The 20,457-nt window shown below is 31.7% G+C and overlaps 1 pseudogene; it reads right to left on the reverse strand.

Annotated features, from left to right (window-relative positions):
• Positions 1–11,955: 11,955 nt before the first annotated feature.
• On the reverse strand, positions 11,956–13,186 carry LOC111294642 (germin-like protein subfamily 1 member 16 pseudogene; annotated as a pseudogene).
• Between the last annotated feature and the right edge of the window lie 7,271 nt (positions 13,187–20,457).

The following is a 20,457-nucleotide window of genomic DNA, read 5'->3' on the forward strand; positions in this document are numbered from 1 at the left end:
AAATAGGAGTATAAATGAACCGCAAATAAATGAATTTTATTATATATATGATCAATTTATTTGATTAACAAATTTATTATTTGTGATTATTTGTTAAATTTAATAAACGAATAAAAATTAAATTTGTTCACGTATTATCAAATGCCCTCTTTATTTATACTTACCAGAGTTTCATATTTTTCATAGCTTAAGTCCTTGGATAGAGCTATTGACAAGAATGAAAAAAAAAAAAAAAAAAAAAAAAACCTAGTTTAATCATTATTATATGCCAAAAGAAGTGGGAAATCAAGGAATCTCATCAGTTATGACTCATGAGGCCTTTGCACTTAAATTAAAAAAAAGGGGGTTGAAGAACTACTACTTTGAACAGGCGGAAGGACTCAAAACTAACTGCTTTGAGTAAATTATTCGATACAATACCTGCTGCAGCAACAGCATCTAAAAAGATTAGTGTTTGAAATAGGCTTATCCAAGACTGTCCAAATTTTTAAGTCCTTATTCTAGAAATTGATTTGGTAATGTCATAAAATTAACCCCGTTATTTGCTGAAAATTTCAGTCCTCTGGAAAATCCATGCAAATATAAAATTCTAGATTGTTTAACAACTCTGTCATCTAACAAGAAGGTTACAGGGGAAGGTTCAACTGCTTACCAAATCTCCTTTATTTATTTATTTTTATGATACTAGATTTAGATCTGCGCTACATTGTGGGACAATTTTTTATTTTTTTAAATTATGTTTTAAATATGGAAGAAGTAAAATTTTTATATCAAATTTTAATGGATAATAAAATATTGATAAATATAAATATATTTGTTTTTTAATATAAATTATAACGTAATTATATATAAATGTAATTTTTATTAAATTAAGGAATTAAATAATATTTTTATTAATATAATATATATTAAATAAATAATAAAGCATATTCTTTTATATATCCTGAAGAGGGTCAAGGCAAAGCACCTCAAACCCGATCCCGACTTAATCCAAATTATTCAAAGAGGCAACATTTAACCACAATCTTTATTAAAAAAAAAATACTATGGAGACGTGCACCCAACTTATGAAATATTATCCATTTGATTCATAGTTTTATAGTTTTATCCTATAAAAGTAACCTCACAAGTTTATCATAGCAAATCCTTATAATCTCTCAATATAGGATTTGGATGTTATATCATAATAGATCATCAAACACTTAGCTTTCTTGAGATTTTAGAAGTGGTTTCTACATTTAGCTCATGTCTGACTGGTGACCACTTTGATACCATTTTTAAAGATTCGTACCTAACTTGCAATGTATTATTTATTTTAACTAAAAAATCTGACAGTTTTGTCTCATAAAACATATCTCACAAGTATAGATTTCAGTGTCTACTTATATATAATAGTATATCCCATATGAGATTAGGGTATCACATTCACATTGATTAGATCTTGGCAAATTGAAACCTATCGAATATAGGTTATTTTATCATCCCTAGATTTGTTACAAAATTTATCTAATAAATAAAATTTTAAAAAACAAATAAAATGACAAAAAAAAAAAAAGGATTGATATGTGAATTTATTAAATATTTTAAGGTATTATATAAGATTTTTTTAGTAATATATAATTATATAATTATATAAATAATAAAAAAATATTTTTATATATACTAAGGTCCAGACGTAATACTTAAAAAACTCAATCAAATTATCCTAATTAAAAGAAAGTGCACCAATTGGATCAAATTGAATCGAAACCAATCGAATATGAATTATTTTGTTATCTCTAAATCAATTGGCTTTTTTATTACAAAATATATCTAATAAAAAGTAAAAGCAAAAAAGTTTAAGAAAAAGAAAAAAGGAAACTAGAAAATGTAAAAGCTTAAAAAAAAAGAAAATGAAAAAAAAAGAAGTGCCATGTGAACACTTGAGAGGAGAATAAACATTTTAAATCTATCTCCAACTCGACTCTATTTTTTTTTTTTAAATCTCAATGTAATCTCATTTATCATTTTTTAAAGACACACTTATATTAGATTGATGTGAATCAAAACTAATCGAATATAGATTGTTTCATCAACCCTGCGTTCATTGATTTTTTTTTTTTTTACAAATTTGTTTAATAAAAAAATAAATACAAATAAATAAAAAAGTTTAATAAAATAAATTTAATAAACATAAAATAAAAAACAAAAAAATTAGAGAATGGAGGAAGGGAAGGGTGCCACATGAACACTCCCAACTTTATTTATTCTTTACAAAATTGATATTATAACTGGAGTTAGACCCATGCTTCATTACAGAATAATTTTTTATTCTTGTAAATCATATATTAAGTATGAGAGAAGTAAAATTTTTATGCCAAAGTTTAATGGATGATAAAATACGATAAATATAAGTATATTTATTTTTAATATAAATTATAACTAAATTATATAAATGTAGTTTTTTTTATTAAATTCATATATTAAATAATATCTTTATTAATATAATATATAAAAATATAAATAATAAATAACAAAATATATTCTGTAATATATCTCAAAGAAGGTTGGGTAAAGCACCTCAAACCCAATCTTGACTAACCCAAATTGTTTAAAGAGAAAAACTTAACCCAATTTTTATTTGAAAAAAAAAAAAAACACACATTGATTGAATCATGGTGAATCAAAACCCATTGGAAATAGGTTATATTGTCATTCCTACATCAATTGACTCTTTTTTTATAAAATTTATATAATAAGCCAAATTGGATGGCACATAAATTTATTAAATTAAGATATTAAATAATATTTTTAATAAAATACATATAGAAATATAGAATTAAATAAATAATAAAATATATATTTTATATATATCAAAGATGAGGTATAACACCAAAAGCCTTGTTTTGACCCAAGCTCAATTTTAAAAAATTCAACTTAATTATCTCGAATGAAAAAAAAAATGCATCAACTGAATTGGGACGAATTGAAACCCATTGGATATAAATTACTTTATCATTTCTATCTTAATTAATTTTTTTATTACAAAATTTATCTAATAAAAAAGTAAAAAAATTTTAACAAATGAAATTAAAAAAAATAAAGAAAATGAAAAAACAAATAGAGGTGTCATGTAGACACTCAAGATGAGATGGAATATCTTAAATCTGTTTCCAACCAGATTTCATTTTGTCATGCCTTGAGATCAAAATACAACACAACTATATTACCTTGAAGTAAAACTCAAAAGTAATATGAAGCCTTTTTTCTTAACCATTTTAAAATTTTTCAATAAAATAATCTACCAACTAAAATCCATATCTTTAATCTAACTAATGATAAATCTTTATTTATCCAAATGTAAACTAATAAAAATACAAAACTATTTCATAAAATCTCACTAACTAACAATGTCTCAAATACCCAAGTAATCTTTTCAATTTGATCCTCTAACTTCTCTCAAGACTAAGCAAATTTATCATTTTAATCATTTGTAAATAAAAAGTAAAAGGAGAATGAGCAAACCATAGCTTAGCAAATATAGACTTACACACCTTATCGGATCAAATATTGTTTTCATACATACATATAAATTATTCAAAACATTTGTCAAATCATAATGTCAAAACATTTCAAAAACTATCATTATGTCAAACATTTTGTAGATCATAAATCAATAGCAAAATATGTCAATTCATAAATCATTACAAAATATGATGTCATTCAAATATTATAATCAAACCAAATCATGGATCAATCTTTAAAAATCACTGTAAATCATTATTATCATTCATTTGTCGTTAGCTATGGTCACTACCATAACCATTGACATTGGTTGTATTGATAATTTTATCCTCATGATCATCGCTAACTATTATAACTTACTACTCATAGCCTTAAGCTAACTACTAGAACCCATTAACAAGGCCATATGATCATAGCTATATTGACTACTATAACCTATTAGCCAGGGTTATAGAACTAATTCTAATGTCAATGATCTTACTTCCCAGAGATGTTAAAAAATGTAGCTATCATAAAATTGTTATTTAAGCATAATTTTTTTTTTCATTTTATTTATAAGTATGATCCATTATTTATATAGCCAATCACCAAAATAATCATATGCTTGATCTTATTTTCATATATCGAAAATAAAGAAATTAAATATTTATTTATTTAGAAACATATATATACATATATATAGGTTTGAAAATAAGCAAAATGTGTGAGATTCTACTTACCTTCTTTTGATTTCACCACTTAGTTTTTCCCCAAAAATAATTAATGGTCTATTCAAGATCATTTCAACACATTAGAAATGAATCAACTCATTTTGAGAACATTTATACTAAAAACAACTAAGCTATTCAAGAATTAACTCAACTAACTAATTCTGATAGTCTACACTACTTTCACTAAAATGACTATATCTCAAGATGTACAACTTAGAATTAAGATCTTTTTAATGCGTTAGAAACTAAACTTGATAAGCTTTCTAACCATGATGGCCCGCCTCGTAATTCTTTGTAGATTAATTATAATAAATTTTGCAATCCATGCCATATATTGCTGCTAAATAGTATGTATACCTTGTAATAAAAATTATATATTTATTCATAGGAGACTCCAAATTTAATTCCACTTATTTTGTTAGAAAGTAGACTCAATAATCTTTTCAAACTTCTATAGCTCAATTATTAATTCCTTGTATGAAATTTAATACAATTTTTAAATTTCAACCCTGATGCTACTGTTATATGGCCTGCATATCTTTAAATAAAAATTAAACAACTCTTCAAAGAAAACTCATATTCAACTTCCGTGTGTTTTATTAGAAAGTAGATTCAACATGCTTTCCAATGATATATGATAATCATAGCAATATCTAATCCCTTGATATAGAATATTATTTTAATCCAATATTATAGATAATAGCATCTTATCTAAAAATAGAATTTCTCTTTTAACGTTTAAAAATCCAAATCCCCACTTTTAACATTTAAAATCCACTCAACAATCATCATTAAATCTTAATAACATGAAGTAAATAAAACCCAATAATTTACCCAAATCGATCATGAAGATTAATGAAAGATTTCATAATTTTTCTTGGTTTTTCTCTTATAAGTTTCAACTCTAAATAATAGCAACTAATATGATATTTTTCTTAAATAAAAAAAGACATATACTTACCTTTAAGAGATTAATTTGATTGTAGTCTCCAATTTTGGACCCTTAACTTGATTTTTTATGCTGTCTAACTTTAAGAAAGATAGGAAAAAAAAACTCTCATTTTCTTTTGTGTTTCACAATAGGTAGGTTTTTTTGATAAAACACCTCAATCACTTTTTCTTTAGTAATTAACATCTTAATTAAATTAATGGGTTTTAGTAACAGTTTAGCCCAATTATCATTTGGGTTGAAGTATTACATTTTCTTCTTATAAAAAGTTTCATCCTTGAAACTTGATCTACCTTCACATCTTATTCTTTCATTTCTAAAATCACTTCTCTTACTATATTGTTGTTTCATTAAACTTTTACAATGGTAACAATTCCGTCTCAAAGCTTGTTTTTTTCAATCAACCATTCAAATAAGATAGTTTCAATATGTTAAAACTTATATCATCCTTAATTTCTAAATACTCATATCCAACCATATAACTTGGATTAAGAACATATTCTTTCACCATAGATTTGTAACACAATATGTATAATAGATATTTAAGGTGGCAAGATTCTTTATATTGAACTTCTTTCACTTTACCAAGAACTTCTCATGTCCTTCCATAATGCAAACTTAACCTTCCTCACCTTATAATCCTCATAATACTTTAATGATAACACATTTGAGTATAAATGATTAACCACTTAAAGCTACAAATCTTATTTCTTAATTTTGGCATAATTCTTTTGCTTACTTTAAACCATTCACTAATGATTTGTCAACCATTTGTTCCATAAATTCAAGAAATAAAATTTTTTTTTCTTTCTTGTCTTTAACTCAATAAGCTTGAGACATAGATCTACTTTCATACAAAATCTTAAAATGAATCATTGAATATTTGTCTTATGACTATTATTACAAAAATGTTTCTCTTCAAGTGATGACATAAGCACTTCTTAGAAAATGTCAATCAAAGATAAAGCCCCCCTCCCAAAAAAAAAAAAAATAGAAGTAACATAAAATATTCTTACCCAAAATTCATTAGTCCTTATTTATTAAAAATTCATTACTTTCTCAACTAACAATAGCCTAACAATTTACACTTTAAACCAAATCAAGCTTTCACTGCATATTTTGATATTTCCTTTTAATCAAACTCTGAAATAACAAATTAACTTTCATAATATTATTTTATAACAAGAAAAGCATATGTCCACAAAATTTCATATAATTTGCTTCACATCAGATATTCATAACCATAACAACTTTAAAGTGGAATACCAATATCAATAAATCCTTTAGTCACCAAAAAGATACACATACTACTTTAATTTTCTTTTTTTATTCTTCAATGTGAATATGAAATTTTTTATCAATTAACCATTAGAATACATATGAAATCGATGCAATAGATCATATCTATAAATTTATAGTATGTAAATTCAAACATAAATCTTTGATATCTAAAGTTGTCTCCAATTTTGAATATTGTTCTTTCTAATTTAATGGACCAATTATCCTATAAAAACTGATTCTCCACAATCATCACTAATATCATAATGTTTCAATTTTTTTTTTACCAACTATATTGCTATCAACTTTGAGTCCAAGTCAAAACCCATGTATCATAACTCATAAATAAAATTCTTTTATAGAATTTAAACGATAAAAACTCAAAATATTTGAATTCGTGTTGAAAGTGTAGTTATGAACAATAACTAAATGCATCATATTATTTTAGAAATTTTCTCAAATTTCTCTAAAATCAAGTACATGCTCAGCATCACCAATTACACAAAATCATCACTAATTATTAAGATTTGATCATAAAATGAACAATCTTTTGCACTTGTAAGATTTCAAGCAATCATTCTTAACCAAAACATTTATATTTTTCCATAAATCGATTACTCATTCAAAACCAACTTCTTCACTAAATCATTTAGATAACCACAACTTTAATTTTTATCCACAAATTTAATTTTTTTGATAAGTACATACACCTTGTACCACAATAGTCAATATTCTCCATAAGTATACAATTCCAAAGAATCGAATATTGTGCCACAAACTATAATCACAAATAATCACTTTGACAATTGAGAAACTTCTTTACACTCCAAATAGAAATATATTGATCAAACTTAAATTAACTATACAAACTTCCAACTCTCATGATTAAACCTTAAATAATTTTTTAATAAAAATGTAGAATTAAATCAAGTGAATATACTTCTTTGTGTATGTTAAACTATTTACCGCAATTATCATATTTCAGACTAAATCCATCAAGACAAATTCTCAAACATTATAACCCATAAATAATTACTTCAAAATTTCAAAATATCATTCAATCCCAACTTCAATATTCTATACTTTTAATTCTAGCAATGTATCATTCTACTTTAATCTTAATTTATGATTAAGGATTTACTTAACATTCATCAAATAATTTCAAAACCTCATTAAATTGAAGATCTTTTTCTCTAACCTATAAGATCTCCATTGATCAAATTATTCTCTTAAATAATCCTTTAGCTCATAATTATGTCTCATTATAAGTTGTAGTAGAAATCTTTTCAACTTATAAAATCGCATTATATCAAAGTAATTACACTTTCTCTTAACTACAATATCCAAAAGCAGTATGTACTTATCGACCAAAATAATTACTCCAAAAATTCATTGAATCATTGATTTTTCAAAATTCATTGAAACTTTAACTACTCCAAAATTCATTAAATCATTTACTTATACCCACTATTATAGTCTATGAATCCAACTTATGTCCTTGAAAAATCATCAAATTATCCAAAGGCCATCAACTAAGTTCTTAAAAATCTTCATATAGTATATAGATTATAACCACATTCATAAAATCTCTTTCAACCTAAAAATCATAAGCTACATTCTTAGAAAATCACTGTTAAACTAATTATCATAATTTAACTTTTTAAAAATATCCAAAAATCATAATCGTAGTTCTTAAAAACCCTCAAAATCATAATATAAGATTTTTAACATCTCACATAGTTTAAAGATCATAACTTGAACTTTTAAAAAATCTCCAAGAAACATAACTTATGCTTTTAAAGAAAAGATTATCACAATTTACAAATCATATTACCTTGAAGTAAAACCCAAAAGTAATACAAAGCTTTTTTTCTTAACCATTGTAAAATTCTTCAATAAAATAATCTACAAAATAAAATCCATATATTTAATCCAACTAATGATAAATCTCTATATATCCAAATGTAAACTAATAAAAATACAAAATCATTTCTTAAGATCTCACTAGCTAACAATGTTTCCAATGCCCAAGTAATATTTTCAATTTGAACCTCTAGCTTCTTTCAAAACTAAATAAACTATCATTTTAATCATCTGTAAAGAAAAAATAAAAGAAGAATTAAACTATCATTTTAATCATCTGTAAAGAAAAAATAAAAGAAGAATGAACAAATCACAGCTTAGCAAGTATATGCTTACTTATCTTACCTAATCAAGTATCATTTTCATACATACATATAGATAATTCAAAACACTCATCCAATCATAATATCAAAATATTCCAAAAATTATCATTATGTCAAATATTTCGTAGATTATAAATCAATATCAAAACATGTCAATTCATAAATTATTACAAAATATAATGCCATTCAAATATCATAATCAAACCAAATCATGTATCAATATTTAAAAATCATCGTAAGTCATCATTATCATTCATTTATTATTAGTTGCGGTTATTGCTATAACCTGTGATATTAGCCGTATCATTGCTAACTATTATAACCCATTAGCTAGGGTCTTATACTAACTACTACAACCTATTAGTAGGGCTATATGATTATGACTATGCTAACTACTATAACCCATTAGCTAGGTGTATAGAATTAATTATGGTGTCGATGATTCCACTTCCTAGAGATGTAAAAAAAAATATAGCTATTATAAAATCGTTATATAAGCATAAATCCTTTTTCTCATTTCATTCATAAGTATGATTCATCATTTACATATCCAAATACCAAAATAATCATATGCTTGATCCTATTTCATATATCAAAAATAAAGAAATAAAACATTTACTAATTTAGAAACATACATATATATAGGTTTGAAAACAAGCAAAGTGTGTGGGATTCTACTTACCTCTTTTTGATTTCACCATTTAGTTTTTCTCTCAAAATAATTAATGGCCTATTTAAGATCATTTTAACACATTAGAAATTAATCAACCCTTTTTTAGACCATTTATACTAAAAATAACTAAGTTATTCAAGAATTAACTCAACTAACTAATTTTGACAACATGCTCTACTTTCACTAAAACAACCATATCTCAAGATGTTCAACTCGAAATTAAGATTTTTTTAATATTTTAGAAACTAAACTTGATAAGCTTTCTAATTACATATGACCCGAGCATAATTCTTTGTAGATTAATTATAATAAATTTTCAATTCATGTCATATGTTGCTGTCAGACAACACATATACCTTCTAATAAAAATTACATATTTATTCATAGGAGACTCCAAATTCAATTCCACTTATTTTGTTAGAAAGTTGACTCAATAACCTTTTCAAACATGTATAGCACATTTCTTAATTCCATGAATAAGATTTAAGACAAATTTTGAAATTCAACCATGATGCTGCTATCATATAGTCTGCATATTTTTAAGTAAAAATTAGATAACTCTTTATAGAAAACTCAGATTTAAATTTCGTTTATTTCATTAAAAAGTAGATTCAACATGCTTTTTGACATTGTATAATAATCATAGCAATATCTAATCTCTTGATATAGAATATTATTTTAATCCACTGTTATAGATAATAATATTTTATCTAAAAAGAAAAATTTTCCTTTAACTTTTAAAAATCCAAATCTCCACTTTTAACCTTTAAAATCCACTCAATAATCATCATTAAATTTTAATAACAAAAAGTAAATAAAACCTAATCAATCATGAAGATTAATGAAAGATTTTATAATTTTTTTTGGTTTTTCTCTCATAAGTTTTAACTTCAAACAATAGCAACCAGTATAGTATTTTTCTTAAATGAAAAGAGAGTATATACTCAAATTTAGGAGATTAATTCAATTATAGTCTTTGATTTTGGATCATCAACTTGATTTTTCATGCTTTCTAATCTTAAGACAGATAAGAAGAAAACTCCCATTTTCTTTTTAGTTTCATGATAGCAAGGTTTTCTTTAGTAAAATACCTTAGTTACTTTTTCTTTAGTAATTAATTTCTTGATTAAATTAATAGGTTTTAGTAAAAGTTTAGCTTAATTATCATTTGGGCTGGGGTATTACTCATTTAAAAAAAAAAAAAAAACCTCAATCCAATTTTTATTTTTTATTTTTAAAATGCAACTATGTTGGATTAATGTGAATCAAAACTAATAGATTATGAATTATTTTATCATTCCTACCTCTATTAAATTTTTATTTTCCAAAATTTGTTTAATAAAAAATTAAAAAAAAAGCAAATAACAAAGTTAAAAATTAAAAAAAAAAAAAGCAAAATATAGATTTAATAAAAAATAAAATAAAACTAAAAATAAAATTTGAGAATAGAGGGAGGATGGGATGTTAGGTGAATACCTTCTTCTTATTCCATTGTCTACAAAATTAATATATTATATGAGAAACACCTTTATTGGTAAACTTTAAGTGAATTTGTAACACTATAATTCTACATTGGGATATTACGAAGATCCACTATAATATTTATGTAAAGACTTGAATCTCATACTTATGTGATATTTTTTTAAATAAAATCATGAAGATTGTGAATCGAATTGGATAATATCTAGGTTTGGTGCAAGTTTCCTTAATATTGTAGCACAACTCCAAACACAGATGCAACTTGAGTTCTAGCCACTTGTATAGGAAAATTCACCCCAAAATGATTTCCAAGTTTACGAAATGTATTTAATGAGCCCTTTTTCCACTAAGCTAAACCCAATTATTAATCCCATTGTCAACAGTTATTGTAGACCAAGTTGAATGCCAAGATATAAAAGGACTATTAGCTCCTGCTGATATATACACATGCAAAATTGAATTGGGCCAATACTGCAGATGCCAACTTATTTTACTTGGATTTGTGATGGTACGTATTGGACTTGATAATGCCATGTCCTTGGCAATTTTTCACATTAACTTTGATCATCTGAAGAATTGAATCCATATTAATTGATTGAAAGTTGTCCAAAAAAAGTAATTAACATGGTCTATTAGGGTAAACAAGAGTAAAGTCCATAAGACATATCTGCCAACTATAACATTTGGGATTGCAGAACTCCATTTTCATGACTAAATACGAGGGTTTATGACTTGATCAAGAAGTCATTTATGTAGCCCACAATTGGATCAAGGAAAAGAAGGGATAGGGTCCATACAGTTTTCAGGTTTACGCAGTCAGCAGATTGATTCTGAAAATCACATTGACAAGTATGTTATGAGCTTTGCTTTGCTGATAGTACTTCTTATGGATGCTTTGAGCACTATAGCATCCATTTTGGAACTATTTTGATGTTGGTATAGCTTTGTGTTGTAAATTTTTGTATTTTCCAAATATTAACACATTTCATATCTCAAAAGATGTATTTTATAATCGAAACATTCATTTTTGCACTAGTCACTGAGATTCGGACACACGTTGACATGTTGGTCCAAGTTTTGAAACATAATGCAATATTACTCTAATGAAGTTTAAACATATGTAGAGGCTTCCATAAGCACAGTTACTTCAGCAATTCATTTATTTGTAAAATTCAACTAGAATTGTAAAATAATGAGGGGAACATGTCCAACAATATCTACATTAACCTGCAACTTAATGTGTAATAAAATAATGCTCTGGTTGCTATCCCATCGAAATTGTGACTGAAGGTATTTCACCACATTCTTGTCTAGCTAGAAGGCCTTGACAAGAATATCAGGATTGATAGACGGATTTGGTCCAAAGGCGGCGTTTGCAATTGTTGTGACCACCAGGGTTTTGGCTACTAAAACCAGTAAATGCAATAGCATTAGTTTTGCACTCATTGAATTGAAATTGAATGAGACCATCTGGGAAAAGAAAAACATCTCCAGGGTTGAGAACTTTGGTGATGAGATGGTTCTCAGGTTTGGATGTAATAAAACCAACATAAAGTGTACCTTCCATGACGACGAGGATTTCGGTGGCACGAGGGTGAGTGTGACGAGGGTTTAGCCTAACATAAGGTGCCAAGTCAATTCAACTAGAGATATGCCAAGATTGTTAAATCCTGGTATTTGTTGAACATTGACAGGGGTAACTTTTGATCCTACTTAATTTGATGTGTTTTTAGGCATCCTGAAAAGAAGTCATCTACTTTGGCAAACCTAGGATCCTTGCAGGACTCCCCATTAGCAAACACTATAGGATTGAAAATTTTGTTTGTTGCTACCATACTAACATATTTGAAGCATAAGTTTAAAAACTGATTACAGAGAAAAAACAAAACATAGCACTATCATTGGTGTCGTTGATGGCTATGCAGAAGTCTTGGAGAAGGCTTGGATCATGTGCATGGGCAAATGAGGAAGCCATAGCCAAAAGAGAAAATGGTAGGAGGAGATGAACACCTTTCATTGTGAGAATGTAAGTTCTAGCTTAAATTCTTCTAAGTTTGATTTGTTTGAAAGGGATGAGAAACTTTGCTGGAGAACATGCCTATTTACAAATTGGAGTCTTTGAACTAGTCTATGCCATTTCATTTTCAAGAAGCAAATGAAATAGTTACCAAGTCTGTTGCAATTTTTTTTTTCTTTCAAAATTTTGATGAATTGTTCTCCAATTACTACCCATGTCTCTTTAGCGAGTTGCCTCTGTCACGGGCTCCAACCTAAGACTCAGAATCTGTATAGCTTGAGGCTTGAAATTACCTCCTTCTAGTCTAAGTCAACCTAAAACACAAGCTTGTGGACACTAGAATAATAGAAAGGACAAAATGCGTAAGTTTGAAAGAAATAGAAGAACAAGAAAGTTACTGGAATATGCTCTATATTTTACTACAATAGAAGTGTATATGATGATGTACAAAAGAGGGTGAGGTGACCCTCTATTTATAGTTGAGGCCCTCAGCTACACTTATGGTTAAATCCCTAGAATTAAGGAATTATAATCAATCAAGGATTACACAGATTACATTCATTCAAGATTTTACTTTCTGATTTTTAGAGTCAACCAGATCCGCCATAAAGCTCTTACTGATCCTGTGTGCTTCTAGAAGATCTCATTATGCACTTCCCTTTTTGGGCCTTCCTTGATGTGGTGCGAGCATCATGCGGGCCTAGCCTTGGTTGTGCGAACTGGCCTACATGCTGTGCAAACGATCTAGACTTCTCTCCAAGGCCTTGTGCGTAAACCACCACCAATGCTCCTAGTGCACCAGCCTCAACCTCGAGTGCTCAAGTTGGTACACCCGGTGTGCTCGCCCAGGGTATGAGTAACATTTTCCCCTATTTGATTGCACAATGCCCTCATTACATCTTCTATATAGTACTGTTTGATCTGATCCTAAAACTACCATAAGTCTTCTACTAGTTCCCAACTTGCCTCATTGTCTGAAAGTCTTTTCCAATGCACCAAGTACTTCTGTCTTGGTTGATAGTTCTTTTACCTCATTTCTCGATCAGCTATGATGCTGTAGACCTCCTTCTTATATAAGGCCCTAGCTCTCAATGGTGTACGCTTTGACTCTACCCATCATGGATCTCCTTTATCCTCATAAAATAGCTTGAGTATGCTAACATGGAACACCGGGTTTACCCTTAGCTTGGGTGGCATATACAGTTTGTAAGCAACGTTGCCTACTCTCTTGATACTTGGAAAAGCCTCTCATACCTCTGAACTAGGCCTTTATGCAGCTTCCTATGGTGCACAATAAGATGTAGCTTCACTAACACCAAGTCTCTTACTTAGAACTGCATGTCTCACCTATTCTGGTCTACCCACTTCTTTGACCTCTTTGCTGCTTTGTGAAGATTGACTCTGACCAAGTTAGCTTGCTCCTGCCAAGCCTTGGCAAACTTGTATGCTACTGGATTCGACCCTATATAACCTGCAGCAATCGAACTGAGTGTTAAAGGTTATTGACCTATCATGATCTCAAATGGACTCTGGTTTGTTGCTTCGTTCATTTGCAAGTTGTAAGAAAATTGGGCAACATCTAATAGCTTTGGCTAGTCCTTTTACATGGCACTCACATAGTGCTTGAGGTAGACCTCCAATAGTCTATTCACACACTCAGTCTACCCGTCGGTTTATGAAAGCATGCTGGTGAAAAAGTTCAAGTCTGACCCCAACAGCTTGAACAATTTAGTCTAGAACCTATGCGTGAAACGTCCGTCCCGATCACTAACAATGGTCCTTGGCACTCCTCAATACTTCACGACATTCTTCAGGAACAATCGGGCTATTTCCTTAGCTAGACACTTATTGGTTGCTGGAATGAAAATTCCATACTTGAAAAACCTGTCCAACATTACCATGATGCTTCCGAACCCTTTTGCCTTGGGTAGACTGACTATAAAGTCCAAAGTGATGCTCTCCCATGGTCATTCTGGCACTGGCAATGGCTCTAAGTGACCGCTTGGTTTCTTGAGCTCTATTTTGTCTTGTTGGCACATAAGATAAGTCTTTACATAGACCTCCCCATCTTTTCTCATGTGCGGCCAGTAGTACCAATCCTCTAGAAAAGCCAAGGTGTAGTTCACCCCTAGTTGTCCAACCTAACTTCAATCATGGCACTCGTGCATGACTTCTCTACGGAGCTTCCCATGTTGTGGCACAAACAGTTTACTACCCCTGGTGTACAACAAACCATCTTGCAACCAAAATCACCTAGTCTTACTTTACTGGGCATACTTTATGAGAGCCTTAGCTATAAGATTATGCGCAAGCCCTTCTTTGATACACAGTACCAAAAACCCTTCTGGTTGGCTAATGGCAACAAGGTTAGCCTTCCTGCTTAGGGCACCAATCACTAGGTTTGCCTATCCAGGCTTGTACTCTATTTGAAAATAAAATTTTGTAAGAAAATCTTATCGTTTCACTTACTTGGGAGACAGCTTTTTCTGTGACTAGAAGTAGTTAGTCGCCACATTGTCCATCCTAACCATGAACCTTAACCCCAACAGGTAATGATGCCAAGTGCGCAAGTAGTCCACCACTACAGTCATCTTCTTCTCTTGGACCATGTACTTATGTTCAATCTTGTTGAGATTTCTATTCTCGAACATGACTTGATGTCCTTTCTGCATCAATACACCTTTTATTGTGTAATCTGATGTGTCTGTATGCACCTCATATGGCTTGGCATGGTCTGGCAAGGTCAAGATTGGTTCTTCGATCACAGCCTGTTTCAATCGATCAAAGGCTTCCTGGCATCTTGCACTCCACTCCTATGCTCTTTTTTTCTTAAGCAAGTTAGTTAATGGCATGGCTATGGCTAAGTGGCCTTTGACAAAGTGCCTGTAATAGTTGACCAACCCAAAGAATGACCTCAACTCAATGACCTTGGCTGGTAATTCCCACTTTAGGATGGTCGTACCTTGCCTTCATCCATGCGAATCTTGCCACCTCCCACTATGTGGCTTAGGAATAGGATCTTTTGCTGGGTAAATGAGCACTTTTCCCTCTTGACATATAGCTTGTGCAATCGTAACACCTCAAACACCTATCTCAAGTGGTCTACATGCTCTCTCAACTTCTGGCTATAGATCACAATGTCATCAAGATAAACTATAAAAAATTGATCAAGGAATGATTGAGGTACCTTCTTCATGAGGGTGCAGAATGTTGCTAGGGCATTCGTGAGTCTGAATGGCATAACCAAGAACTCATACTAACCATACCGAGTGACACACACTGTCTTAGGCTCATTTCCCTTCGTGATCCTAACTTGGTAGTAGCCTGACCTCAAATCTAGCTTGGTGAACCATCTTGCGCTCTCAAGTTGATCGAACAAGTCCGTAATGAGTGGGATAAGATACTTGTTATTGATGGTCAACTTGTTCAAAGGTCAATAATCTATACATAACTGCAATGACCTATCATGCTTGTGCTAAAATAAAATCGGGGCACCATATGGCACCTCGGATGGCTTGATGAAGCTAACATCAACTAACTCTTTGAACTACTTCCTTAACTCTTCCAACTCTAGTGGGGACATTCAGTAAGGGGCTCTAGCTAGTGGCTTGGCCTCAGGCACTAGCTCGATTTTGTGGTCTACCTCTTTTTTAGGTGGTAGCTTGCTTGGTAACTTTACGGGCATTACATTGCTAAAAAACTCTAGCACCTTTAACACCTGCAAGGGGGTGTTGGACTTCTCCTTCCTTAGTTTTTTATACTTTAGGGTAGCCAAAAAGGTGTCTTCATCCTTACCTACCATTTTAGTAAATTGAATGGCTAACACCACTCTCAAATCAATCCCGAACCCTCGTCTCAATGTTATAAGGCATTGGCTCCGCACATCCAGTATGCAAATACAATTGGCAAAAAGCACAAGGAAGGCATTAATCTGAATAAGAAAATCTATCCTAATCATAAACTCATAGTTATCCAGGGGTATTACCTCAATAGTTTCCTTGCCCTTCCAGTCTCCAAGCTATAACTTCACTCATCATGCTACTCCAATGGCTGGAACTTTCTTAGAGTTCACCATCTTATGGTACCAGTCCCTTTCTGCACCTTCAGTTTGAACTTCTGGGCTTCATCACCTGAAATAAATAAGTGTAAGGCATTTATGTCCACCAGTACGCTCACCTTTTGGCCCACAATCATCAAATCTGTAAACATCAAGCCTTTTAGCTTATGGCACCCTTTACTCTAGACAGTATTGAGCACCAACGCCCCAAGCTTTGTTGCCCTTACCTCTGGCTCCTCATCAAACTCTTTGTCTACAGTAGCCAGCTTGCTCTTCTGTGGGCAATTGCACGCTATGTGGCCTTCTCCATATAGGTAGCATGAGAACGACTTTTGGTCTTTTTTTGCCTTCCACTTTTCTGCTGGTGGCTTCCTCTAGCCATCTTTGTTCGAACGCTCCTAGTCCCCATCCTTGGACTGTCGATCACAGTCCCTACCTTTAGACTACTTTTCCCAATCCCTCTTATCCTTGCCCTTACCCTTGGGCTTAGTAAACTAGAACTTGTTCAGTGGTTTGAACTTCACCAAAGACTTAACAGTAATCATGGCTTTAGCCAAGTCACGAACTCCCTGCCTTTGTAGGTTGTGCTTTATCCAAGGCTTCAGCCTATCCATGAAAGCAAATAAACCCTTCATCTCACTTAGATTCAAGATCTGAAGCATTAGTTCAGAGAACTTCTAAACATAGTCCCTTATCTCCCCTTGTTGGGTAAGCCTACTCAACTTCACCCCTGCCACATCATTGGCGTACTCCAGGTAAAATTACTCTTTGAACTCTTTTTGGAACTCTACTCAGGTGCCAATCATAGCATCTCCACGCTTCACATCATCACACCTATGCCTCTACCACAACAAGGCAACATTAGTAAGATACATTGATGCGGTGCTTACCTTGGTAGCCTCATCTTGCATGCCTGTGGCCCGAAAGTACTACTCTATGCCCCATAGTTAGTTATCTACTTCCTTGGCCACCCTGATCCCTTTAAACTCTTTGGGCTTGGAGATGTCCATATAGGTCTTAGATGCTCTAGCAAACATACCATCCCCAATGGCAGTCTTGCACGGAATGAGCTCACTCTTGAGCTCCTCTATCTCTTTGTGCATGGCCTCCATGCCATCGTGCATAGTCTTCACTTGGGCTTCCAAGGTCTCGTTCCTTTGGGTGATCACTTCCAGGCCTTGATTGAGGGCAGCTTGTAACTCACCCTTGAGCTCATTCTCCATGGAGTCTAGCGCTTCAACATGAGTATTCACATCATCAAGCTTCTCATTCATGTCACCCATGGTCACCTCCACTTTGGATAGCTTCCATCCATGGTAGACCAGATGTCTCTCGAATTAGCCTTCTTGCCCCTTCCATGGCCTTGCTCCGAGGCTTTTAGTTATTGGCTAGCAACATCGCTTTGGGACGCTATCTCCTCGACTGTAATCTAACCTACACAGACACAAACAAACAAAATCGAAACTGCTCTAATACCAACTGTCACAGATTCAGACTTAGGACTCAGAATCCATGCAGCCTTAGGCTTGGAATTACCTTTTTCTAGCCTAAGTCAGCCTAAAACACAAGTGTTCGGGCACTAGAACAATGGAAAGGACAGAATGCACAAGTTTGAGAGAAACAAAAGAACAAGAAAGTTGCTGGAATATGCTCTATATTTTACTGAAACAGAAATATGTATGATGATGTACAAAGGAGGGTGGGGCAACCCTTTATTTATAGTTGAGGCCCCTAGCTACACTTATGGCTAAATCTCTAAAATCAAGGAATTACAATCAATCAAGGATTACACAAATTACATTTATTCAAGATTTCTACTTCCTGATTTTTAGGTTCAACCAAATCTACCAGAAGGCTCATGCTGATCTTGTGCGCTTCTAGAAGATCTCCTTACACACTTCCCTCTTGGGCCTTTCTTGATGTGGTGTGGGCATCATGCGGGCCTGGTCTTGGCCGTGTGCATTGGCTTGCATGCTGTGCGGGTAGTCTGAACTTCTCTCCAAGGCCTTTTGTGCAAACCCCCACCAATGCTCTTGGTGCACGAACCTCAACCTCGACTGCTGGAGCTGGTGTGCTTGGTGCGCCCGCCCAGATAGTGACACCTCTTCCTATGCTTGCATCAGTAGTTTTCTCATGGAAACATTCATTTCCATTATTAAATTATGTCTTTTATAGCACTTAATACAACTCGAGCAATTTTGTTGACTTTAGCACAAATCCAAGGTTGCTAATTGAGGCTCCAGGCACTCCAAGCCATATAAGACACAATTAAAAATAAAGATAACAATAGTCCTTGTTGAAAACCTTTTCCATTTGGCAGTGTTTAAACATAAGATGCTAGAAACTGGGCAGGTTCCATATACCGCTTGTCATTCAAATATAAAATTAATCTGCATATTGAACTGTAATTCTTACATTACCATTATGGCATGGCTTTATAATTAAGTTGGAAAACATGGCTTTCATTTTTTTTTTTGGTTGAGTGGTACAGGGTTCTTAGGCTTTACTCACTGCAAGCGTGGCTTTCATATTTGACTTGATCATTAAACAATTTTCAGGCATGTAATAAAGAGTATCAACATATACACTACTAAACATAACTGTACAGGCTCTGTCATGTTTCTGATTCTTGCTTTCTAAGTTTAATGACATTATAGCTGCTTGAAAAATGTTTGTGATTTTCATCTGATCAGGGCTAAAATTAATTTTTGGTTAGAATGTTAAAGACACTGCCATTGTGGGTTTGCCTTCACTTCAGAGTGATTAATATTGAAACCTGATCTCTTTTTTTCTTCATTTTCTTCTCCTTTTATTTTTCTTATTATTCACTATTTTAATTGTAAAAATGATTTCCGGGCATTACTGCTGTAGGCTGGCTAATGAACCTCTCTAGGAAATCAATTCATTAATTCAGAAAAATAGCATGCAAGACATGAGAAGTACTCATGCAAGAAAAGCCTTGCAAAGATTCGAGAATTGTGGTTTTGTATCTCTGGATAGGTTTCATTGTCTTAGTTGACAGTTGACACAGTTCAATCTGAGATGCATGCACACTTAAACACATTTCTTTTGATTTTTATTTTAAAGTCAATATAGTTAAATAAACAAAGAAAACATTTGGTATATAAAGACTGACCAGTTCCATTACAATGTACTGATGCAAACATGGGAAGATTAAATTCGATGAGGATAGAGGCGCAGAGTAACTAAAGAATGATTCATTCATATTTTGTAAAACAATAATCACTGCAGACTTGGTAAATCTTTCATTAGTCCTTTTTTTTTCTCTGAAGTATAATTAAATAATGAAAATGAATAGACCTGTTCAGTGAGTGCTATCTATAGATAGCGTGCTCTGATGCCAGATCTTTCACTCCTCACCAAGCAACAAAACTTAGAACAATTTAATCAAGAAAGCTGCCTTACGACAAAGAAAGGTGTTCACTTCCATGTAGCATTTGTCCTGTTGGCTCTGGCTTTTACATTTGCCTCTGCCTCTGATCCCAGCCCTCTTCAGGACTTCTGTGTAGCAATTAATAATACCAACGATGGTGGTATGTTCATTAATTCTCTCTCCGTCTTCTTTGGAATGTATTCATGTTAA

The sequence above is a fragment of the Durio zibethinus genome, chromosome 14, assembly GCF_047325235.1.
Source record: "Durio zibethinus cultivar Kanyao isolate XHJ-2024 chromosome 14, ASM4732523v1, whole genome shotgun sequence".
Lineage (NCBI taxonomy): Eukaryota > Viridiplantae > Streptophyta > Magnoliopsida > Malvales > Malvaceae > Durio > Durio zibethinus.